Source organism: Pongo abelii, chromosome 16, assembly GCF_028885655.2.
Source record: "Pongo abelii isolate AG06213 chromosome 16, NHGRI_mPonAbe1-v2.0_pri, whole genome shotgun sequence".
Classification (NCBI taxonomy): Eukaryota; Metazoa; Chordata; class Mammalia; order Primates; family Hominidae; genus Pongo; species Pongo abelii.
In genome coordinates this window covers 19,298,384-19,308,030 of record NC_072001.2, presented here as the reverse complement: position 1 = coordinate 19,308,030, position 9,647 = coordinate 19,298,384, and the positions used below count along the sequence as shown (strand labels likewise).

The window sequence follows — 9,647 nt, the reverse complement described above, 5'->3', positions numbered from 1 at the left end:
ACAGCCTAATTTTGCTTATTTCTTTATTTGAAGAAATCTTGAAAAAGAATTGCGTTCTTTGATTTTTCTACTTAATTAAAAATTTCATTGGAATCAGCAATATCTTTCTGTGATGGCAATTGTATCTCCTAAAAAATCACAGTGGAGATATATTTGGAATAAATATATCCAAATATTGAAGTAGTACATTCTCAAATATCTGAGTAGTATATTCCATAAATTATGTCTGCAGGCTTAGAAATAACCTTCATATAATATTAATAAAAATCAAACTAGCTATTCAAAATATACTCATGGCACTGGACATTTGGAGGTAATTTTCACCAACCATCAATGTCTGTATTCATATATTTATGTGATGGTATTGTTATTTCTGTAGTCTTGGTCAACAGAATTTACTCATGTTTGATATAATTTCCACATACCCATAGCATGCCTTTGGAAGTAATGCAGTGCTTGAAATTTAAGGAAAAAAATATCTGGTTAGGATTCCAAAATGTAAATCACTGAATAAAACAGTGCCATTTACTTTTAAGATGAAGACAGTATTTTGATGGGAGGACATAGGTGATTTTGTGAACAACAAAATAATCTTGAAGCCACATACATATGGTAAATATTCACACTTAGGACTATGTGGGAATGGCAGCAGTCATTTCCAATAAATAACATGTGAAAATCAATAGGACAGTTCCAAAAACACCTCCTGCTTGTTCATGGCATAAAGCCAAAGCTCTGCTATATGAATATTACATATGTTTTTGACAAAACATCTAGTCTTGCACCAGACACAATATTCTAGTTTCCTGAAGAGGAAACTTTATTAAAGCATGTGCTAAGTAAACTATAAGATTCATATTAGAAACTTCAGTCCTATAGCTGTTTCTATTTATTTGGGGTTGGAAAAAAAATGGCATTATTGTACATGTACTTGCTTTATAGTTAAAAAAAAATGGAGGGGGGCAAAATAAATCACACTCTCAAAGCATCAAGGAAATTTATAGTGGAATTATGAATCATATCATTGTGGGGTCATTTTCCTTTATATCATGATATCATATGAGACCAATGTCAAATGGGATAGGTAAAAAATGGACAAAAAGTTTTTTTTTGGGGGGGAAGGCTGCAGACTGAGTTATTTTATTTCACTATTTCCAGTTTGAAGCTACTATCGTGGGCGTTTAGAGTTATACAAATAACACTCACAAAAAATAAAAGACCAAGACACCCAGAGTGAGATGCATGTCGGGGACGAGGGAGGCTGGCAGCAGGGGGGCCCCGGCGGCTCACCCCAGGGCTCCCCAAGGGGGTGACGCCTGGCTTCATCCACCCAGGAGGCCCAGGGAGCACCAATCACAGTAGGGGCTCTGGCCTAGGCGTCCTGCAGCCCAGGCCCAGGGCTGGGGCTGGACGGGAAGGACGGAAAGAGAGGGCTGAGATGCACCGGCTGGGGAGGGTGCTGAGACGCCCCACCCAGATCACTCACTACTACAGCCAGGCTTGCCTGGGACGCCTCCAGCAACAATATTTCATTTAAAAAAATACTGATTTGGTCATTTTCTGTTTCCAGTCAGGCTAGGGCGAAAGGAAAGAGACAGGAGGAAGATGGCCCCCACACCCCTACCCCCCGCCACCACCACCCTGGCAGAACATGCAGCGGGCAGACCCTGTGGCTGTCACGCCCTGCCGCTCCACCGAAGGGAGCCAGGCTGAGCCTCTGCCACGTGGGAGAGGGGCTGTTTCCAGCCACCACCCAAAAAAACACCGAGGGTCAGTCCTAGCCCACCCGACGGCTTCCCTTCCCAAGCAGGGGTTTCCGGACAGTGCACCAGGGAGGGCCACTGACAGGCTTGGGACACGTGCCCAGCTCCTGGGGGGCTGGGAGGAGGTGGCCAGGAGGAGCAAGAGATTCCAGTTACACTACACGCCCAGGGCTCCCAGCCCCCAACCGTCCCTTAGCCGCTTCCAGAGAAGTAAGGCTCAGAGCCGTCTGAGGTCAGAAGAAAGAGGTGTCAGACTCGCCCCATGGCAGACAAGAGGGCAGGGGCATCTGAAATCCCTCCCAGGGCCAGGCCGCAGCCGCTGACCCGAGAGGAGTAGGGAACCCGGGCGGAGGGGAGAGTGGGGAGTCCATAGGGGCGACAGGCGGGGGCACCGTTTTCTCTGGGGTTTCCAGTTTGAAAGGCAAGGGGCTTGCCTCCCGCCCCGGGGAGCCCACCTGGAGGAGAAGGGGTTAGCAGGGAGGGTTGGAAGGAGCCGCCACGTGGGCAGGGGCGGGGAAGGGCGGGGCGGGCGGGCCCTAGTACTGCCAGAGCGAGGTGCGGTCCACGGTCTCCGCGGAGGCCTTCAGGACCCCTGCGTGGTCGCCCTTCAGGTAGCGCCCGCCCACCTTGACGGCCACCTTGTTGTCGCAGAACTCGAAGAAGAAGTCCACAGGAGGGTCGCCGCTGCTGGTGACTGCGGAGTCACTGCCCACCGTCCGGTATTTGCCTGTGGAGTCTTTGATGTTGTAGGCGCCATCGTTGAACTCCAGCTGGAAGGCGTCATAGCTGGAGCGGTTGGCGTCCAGGGTGCCCCTGACCTTGCGGCAGCCGATGAAGCCGTGCTCCCCGCGGAACACGATGATGGGGCGGTTGATGAGCTTCATGAAGAAGAGCTCTGAGTCCCCTGCTGTCTCCACCGAGGCGGCCAGCTGCCCATTCTTCTTAGATGTCACAAACTTGCCATTGGACGCCCGCAGTGTGATGCGCCGGTCACGCCGCTCAATGTCGAAGTAGCAGCTGGCATTCTGGGTGGAGGCGGTGGACTGCACGCCCCCAGTGGCCGTCAGCGTCCAGTACTTGCCCGTGTGGGGACGGAAGGCACACTTTTTGGTATCGCGGTAGATCTCCAGCTGGAAGGTCTCCTGGTCGGTCTCCTCCTCCTGATTGGCAGACAGGTCCTTACCCTGGCGCGTGGACACATTCCTCTCGTTGGCCGCCTGCAGCACGACCTGGGCGCAGCTCTGCTCCAGGGCAAAGAGCTCGTCCTTGCCCACCTTGGTGGCCTTGCCAGCCTTGAGCGTGTTGCTGGGCCCCGACGGCGCCAGGTAAGGACCCTCGCAGTCGCGGAAGGCCACCTTGCCGAAGCGGAACTCCAGCGTGTAGCCAGTGGCCGGCTCGGGGCTCGCCACCAGGCGCCCGTCATGGCGCAGGAAGCGGTGGTCGGCGGTCTGCACTCTGTAGCGCTGGTCCTGGAAGGCGAGGATGATGAGCGAGTCGTTGCCCCAGGGCACGTCGCGGTCCACGGCGATCTCGTCGGCCGGCCGCGCGCTCAGGTGCGCCTAGCGCCTACGGGTGACGCTGTAGATGTTGACCTGAGGGTGCATGGCGATGTGCACGCTCCGCTTCTCGGCGGGGGACACCGTCTGCGCGAAGCAGACAGGCGGTCCTCGGTGCCTCCGAAGTAGCGCCGGTGCTCCTCGGACTGCAGCGACCAGCGGCCGTCGTCGTGCACCACGATGAGGAAGCGGCAGTCGGGACCGGGCACCTCGCGCTCGCAGGTCACGTTGCCGTCCTTGTCCGCCGCCAGGTAGCGGCCCAGGTGGCTGCGCAGGCACACGGCCGCGCTGCCCGCCTCGTCAGGGTGCTGCTCCGGCGTCCAGATCTGCTTCTTCTTCAGGCTGCTGGCCGACGCGTTAACCTTGAACCCGAATGCCTCGGCCGTCAGGTACTTGTTGCCGCAGTTGATGAGGCCGAACTGGATCTGCACTGCCTCGGCTGTGCAGTTGGCGGTCATGGTGGCGGTGGACGGGAGGCCGAGGTGCGGCCCCGGGAGGTGGGTGGCGGGTCCCCGCGGCGGCGCCCCTGCTCCTTTGTTCGGCGGCGGCAGCCCGCAGGCGCCCTCCGCAGCGCTCCACCAAAATGTTTTTAAAATCATTTCAGTTAACAGATTTAAACAGAGTTTAGCTATGAAGCAATGAGTAATGCAATACAAACTAGTGAAAAAGATGAATAACTAGGGATTAAATGTTGAGGAAAATTGTTTTCTAATGAATTAATTTTGAATTGATAAGAGACAAAGAATAGGGACTTTTAAATATACAACTTTGGTGACAAAGTATTTGTCTACACAAGTTTCTTATGTCTAGTGCCTTCCTTACCTCCCAAATATTATTTTATAACTCTGATAATTTCTAAAAGATACATATGAGATATTCATATCTCAAAAAGTCACCAATATTTTGAACTAGTATCAAAATAAAGAAGTATTTGACATAGGTTTATATACTGGGTTTATACATAAATAAAATACAAATACAAATCACAACAGCAAAGATAATAATTAAAAACTGCGTATTCACCTTAGGGTTTTTAAATAAGCTAATTGTTTTTCTTCTACACAAATAGCTAAAAATGTACAGTGAATGCAAATGTACTCAATTTCTCTTTCTTTTTCTATATTTGGATTGGTTAGTGAAGTGTCACAAAAGTGATGATGCTGAATTTTTGCTATTTTCTCTCTAAAGTGATGTTCTGAAAGAAATATATATATAATTTGCGGTTGTGAAGAAGCCCTTTTTTTGTGCTAATTTATTTCCTTTGTGTACTTTGCAGTAGACATACATGTTAAAAATTCAACAGAAAGAAGAGGATAAAATAATCATGACATTAAGCCCCTTTAGAAATTAGCAATGTTCTCTATTAATAATGGCATGATGATATGCCACTCCATGAGCTCTTGAACCAAGTTATTCATTATTTCTCTGCCACATGGAAGCAGGATATTTGGTCTTTGTCCTATATCAATGCAGTGCCTATGGTTTTGTTACAGAAACCTTAATTTTGCCTGCTTTTAAGTAAAGCAGGTTTTATGCAAACTTCTCAGAGGGCAGCCAGATAACTTTCAAGCACATTTGAAACACCAGAGGTGACTCTGCCAAGTGCCTCAGAGAAAAATACAAACTATGACAAAGACACTTCTTCAACCCATCTTTCTAAAGTTGCTGACTCTACAGGTTTATTATAAGCATTAGACGAAACCAGCGAGAGGCATGTGTCAAAGCTTGAATGTGCAGCTCCAGGTTAGAATGTCAGCTTTTCCTTTGGGTTACTGAAGAAGGAGAAAAGCCATTATCCATGCATGAAACAAAAAGGTATATGGCCAATCAAATGGAAGGCATACTTTTTGTAATCCAATCCCAATATATGCTATTTGCTTTAGTGGGGCTTAAGTAGGTCACTTAAGTGGTTTAGTGGGGCTTAAATAGGTCACCTTCTAGAAGTGAGCAGAAAAATATTTTAAATTAATGGTTATTTTACTATCAACATTTTTTTAAAATTGAAAATGGAACACCGGTTTTATAAGCAGTCTCTTCATTTTATTATTTAATGAGGTGGCTAGCCTTGATTTGAAAGGTTTTTTTTAACATGACTAGCTTTCTGACACTCTAATGCCCATTTTCTAAGACTTCTGTGCTGTAAGCTATTTTAACAAAGGGTAAGTGGTATGTCTTTAAATTCTGATTTTAGAGGAATTCCTAAATTCTCATTACTTTCACATATTATTTTATCTACTGTGAAATGATAACTTTGTCAACATGAAGCTTTTGAAGCTGTCACTGTATTGCATCGGGTATTTCTGTTGGTTCATCAAAGTGAAATGAAATGAAAATGCAGGAAAAACAAATGAATAGAACACAAGAGAAATTCATTTTGGCTGGGTACGGTGGCTCATGCATGTACTACCAGCAGTTTGGGAGCTCAGGAGTTAGAGACCAGCCTGGCCAACCTGGTGAAACCCCGTCTCTACTAAAAATACAAAATGTAGCTAGGCGTCATGGTGCACGCCTTCTGGTACTGGAAGGCTGAGGCAGGAGAATCACTTGAACCTGGGAGGTGGAGGTTGCAGTGAGCCAAGATCATGCCACTGCACTCCAGCCTGGGCAACAGAGCGAGATCCCCTCTCAGAAAAAAAAAGAGTAATTCATTGAAACACCAGTTTGTAAAACATCAGGATGCTTTTCTCTTGTTAACTATAACATTGTTGTTGAAAACTCTGCTAAAATTTCACATTCTTTTTTTAAAAAAGGTAAATGAATTTTCATAACATATTGTGCATAAAAATTATTTAAAGTAGACATTAATATAAAACTTATTGAGCTACTTTAAAGTTTTTTTTTGTTTTGCTTCCTTTTTGAACTTTTATTTTAGGTTCAGGGGTACAAGTGCAGGTTTGTTACATAGGTAAACTTTTGTCATGGGGGTTTGTGGTACAGATTCTTTCATCATCCAGGTATTAAGCCTAGCACCCATTAGTTATTTTCCCTGATGATCTCCCATCTCTCTGCCTCCTCTCTCTGAAAGTCCCCAGTGTGTGTTGTTCCCCTCTGTGTGTCCATGTGAGTTCTCATCATTTAGCTCCCACTTACAAGTGAGAACATGCGGTGCTTTTCTGTTCCTATGTTAGTTTGCTAAGGATAATAGCCTCCAGCTCCATCCATTTCCCTGCAAAAGACATGATCTCTGTTCTTTTTCATGGCTGCGTAGTATTCCATGGTGTATATGTACCACATTTTCTTGATCCAGTGTGTCACTGATTGCCATTTTGGTTGATTCCATGTCTTTGCTATTGTGAACAGTGCTGCAGTGTACATATGCATGCATGTGTCTTTATAATAGAATGATTTATATTCCTTTAAGTATATACCCAGTAATGGGATTGCAGGGTCAAATGCTATTTCTGTCTTTAGGCTTTTGAGGAATTGCCACACTGTTTTCCACAATGGATGAACTAATTTACACTCCTACCAACAGTGTATAAGCATCCCTTTTTCTTCACAACTTTGCCAGCATCTGTTATTTTTTGACTTTTTAGTAATAGCCATTCTGGTTGATGTAAGATGGTATCTCATTGTGGTCTTGATTTGTATTTCTCTAATTATCATGAACAGACAGTTTTGAAATTTTTACAATCTTATGAAGACAAATGAATACAGAATTTTCTGAGCTGGGGCTTTTCTGGGGCAAGATTATAGAGATTAACAAAATGAGATTGGGAGAAATTGAGCTACATTATTGTCAAATTTAGCTTGCTGGGAGTAAAAAACAAAAAACCAACAAAACAGAAGTCTTGCACTTAATAATAACTATTTCTGGCTTCCTTCCCTCTGCTAAACATGGATTGTCAGATTTCTCTCTGTGAGTTGTCCTCATCCACCACTAGAGTCAGTCAATGGCCCTACATTGTATTCCCTGGCAATGATTTTGCAATGAGTTTCGTTCAGGTTCTTAACACTTTAAGATAATGTCAACATTCCTCCTTAACTTCTCTCTGCTTCCAATGTCTTCCATTTCTAATCCTCCCTGCACACAGAACAGTTTATTTATCCTTCTTAAATACAGAAAACTACTCTCAATTGTCTACAGGATAAAGTACAACCCTTTTAAACTTTACCAAACTAACTTAGAAAAATAGTTTCCCAGGAGAAGCGGCGTCGGTGGCTGGAGCAGAGGCAGCAACCGGAGGAGCAGCAGAGGCGGTCCGGAGCGACGGTGAAGATGGCGGCGGCGGGCGGCGGAGGCGGCAGTGGCCGCTACCAGGGCGGCGGCAGTGAGGGCGGCCCGACCACTAAGCGGCTCAAGACTGGCAACGCCGGCGACCAGCACGGAGGCGGTGGCGGTGGCGGTGGCTGAGGCGGTGGCGGTGGCGGTGGCGGTGGAGGAGGCGGGGTGGCGGGAGGCAGCGGGAAGAACTACGATGACCCGCACAAAACCCCTGCCTCCCCAGTTTTCCACATCAGGGGCCTGATTGAGGGTGTGGTGGAAGCTGACCTTGTGGAGGCCTTGCAGGAGTTTGGACCCATCAGCTCTGTGGTGGTAATGCCTAAAAAGAGACAAGCACTGGTGGAGTTTGAAGATGTGTTGGGGGCTTGCAACGCAGTGAGCTACGCAGCCGACAACCAAATATGCATTGCCGATCACCCAGCTTTTGTCAACTACTCTACCATCCAGAAGATCTCCCGCCCCGGGGACTCGGATGACTCCCGGAGCGTGAACAGTGTGCTTCTCTTTACCATCCTGAACCCCATTTATTCGATCACCACGGATGTTCTTTACACTATCTGTAATCCTTGTGGCCCTGTCCAGAGAATTGTCATTTTCAGGAAGAATGGAGTTCAGGCGATGGTGGAATTCGACTCTGTTCAAAGTGCCCAGTGGGCCAAGGCCTCTCTCAATGGGGCTGATATCTATTCTGGCTGTTGTGCTCTGAAGATGGAATACGCAAAGCCTACACGCTTGAATGTGTTCAAGAGTGATCAGGATACTTGGGACTACACAAACCCCAATCTCAGTGGACAAGGTGACCCTGGCAGCAACCCCAAGAAACGCCAGAGGCAGCCCCCTCTCCTGGGAGATCACCCAGCAGAATATGGAGGGCCCCACGGTGGATACCACAGCCATTACCATGATGAGGGCTACGGCCCCCCACCCCTCACTACGAAGGGAGAAGGATGGGTCCACCAGTGGGGGGTCACCGTCGGGGCCCAAGTCGCTACGGCCCCCAGTATGGGCACCCCCCACCCCCTCCCCCACCACCCGAGGATGGCCCTCACGCCCACAGCCCTGTGCTTGTGGTCTATGGCTTGGATCAATCTAAGATGAACTGTAACCGAGTCTTCAATGTCTTCTGCTTGTATGGCAATGTGGAGAAGGTGAAATTCATGAAAAGCAAGCCGGGGGCCGCCATGATGGAGATGGCTGATGGCTACGCTGTGGACCGGGCCATTACCCACCTCAACAACAACTTCATGTTTGGGCAGAAGCTGAATGTCCGTGTCTCCAAGCAGCCAGCCATCATGCCCGGTCAGTCATACGGGTTGGAAGACGGGTCTTGCAGTTACAAAGACTTCAGTGAATCCCAGAACAATCGGTTCTCCACCCCAGAGCAGGCAGCCAAGAACCGCATCCAGCACCCCAGCAACGTGCTGCATTTCTTCAACACCCCGCTGGAGGTGACTGAGGAGAACTTCTTTGAGATCTGCGATGAGCTTGGAGTGAAACGGCCATCTTCTGTGAAAGTATTCTCAGCAAAAGTGAGCGCAGCTCCTCTGGACTGCTGGAGTGGGAATCCAAGAGCGATGCCCCGGAGACTCTGGGCTTCCTGAACCATTACCAGATGAAAAACCCAATGGTCCATACCCCTACACTCTGAAGTTGTGTTTCTCCACCGCTCAGAACGCCTCCTAATTAGGTGCCTAGGAAGAGTGCCATCTAAGCAGGAAGACATTTCTCTGTCCTTTATGCCATTTTTTGTTTTTTGTTTTTGTTATTTGCAAAAGATCTTGTATTCCCTTTTTTTTTTTTTTTTTTTTTTTTTTGGTAATGCTAGGTTCGTAGAGGCTTAACTTTAATGGAAACGCTGGAAGTCTGCAGGGGGAGGGAGAGGGGAACTGATATCTCCCAAAATTAACCTTCACTTTTAAAAAATTGTTGTACATGTGATTTTTTTTTCCTGTTCATACATTTGTGCTGCCCATGTACTCTTCGCACATTTCAATAAAATTGTTTGGAAAATAAACACAGCGCTTGCTGGGGAAAAAAAAGAAAAGAAAAATAATTTCCCATATTTGTTGTCTCAAAGATACTAGAATATAGTGATTTATAGCT

General features: G+C 47.2%; 2 pseudogenes; one reads left to right on the top strand and one right to left on the bottom strand.

The window, feature by feature from the left end:
* Positions 1 to 2,299: 2,299 nt before the first annotated feature.
* Positions 2,300 to 3,859, bottom strand: LOC129050337 (fascin-like; annotated as a pseudogene).
* A 1,719-nt stretch (positions 3,860 to 5,578) lies between these two features.
* LOC129050569 (heterogeneous nuclear ribonucleoprotein L-like) lies at positions 5,579 to 9,336 on the top strand (annotated as a pseudogene).
* Positions 9,337 to 9,647: the final 311 nt, after the last annotated feature.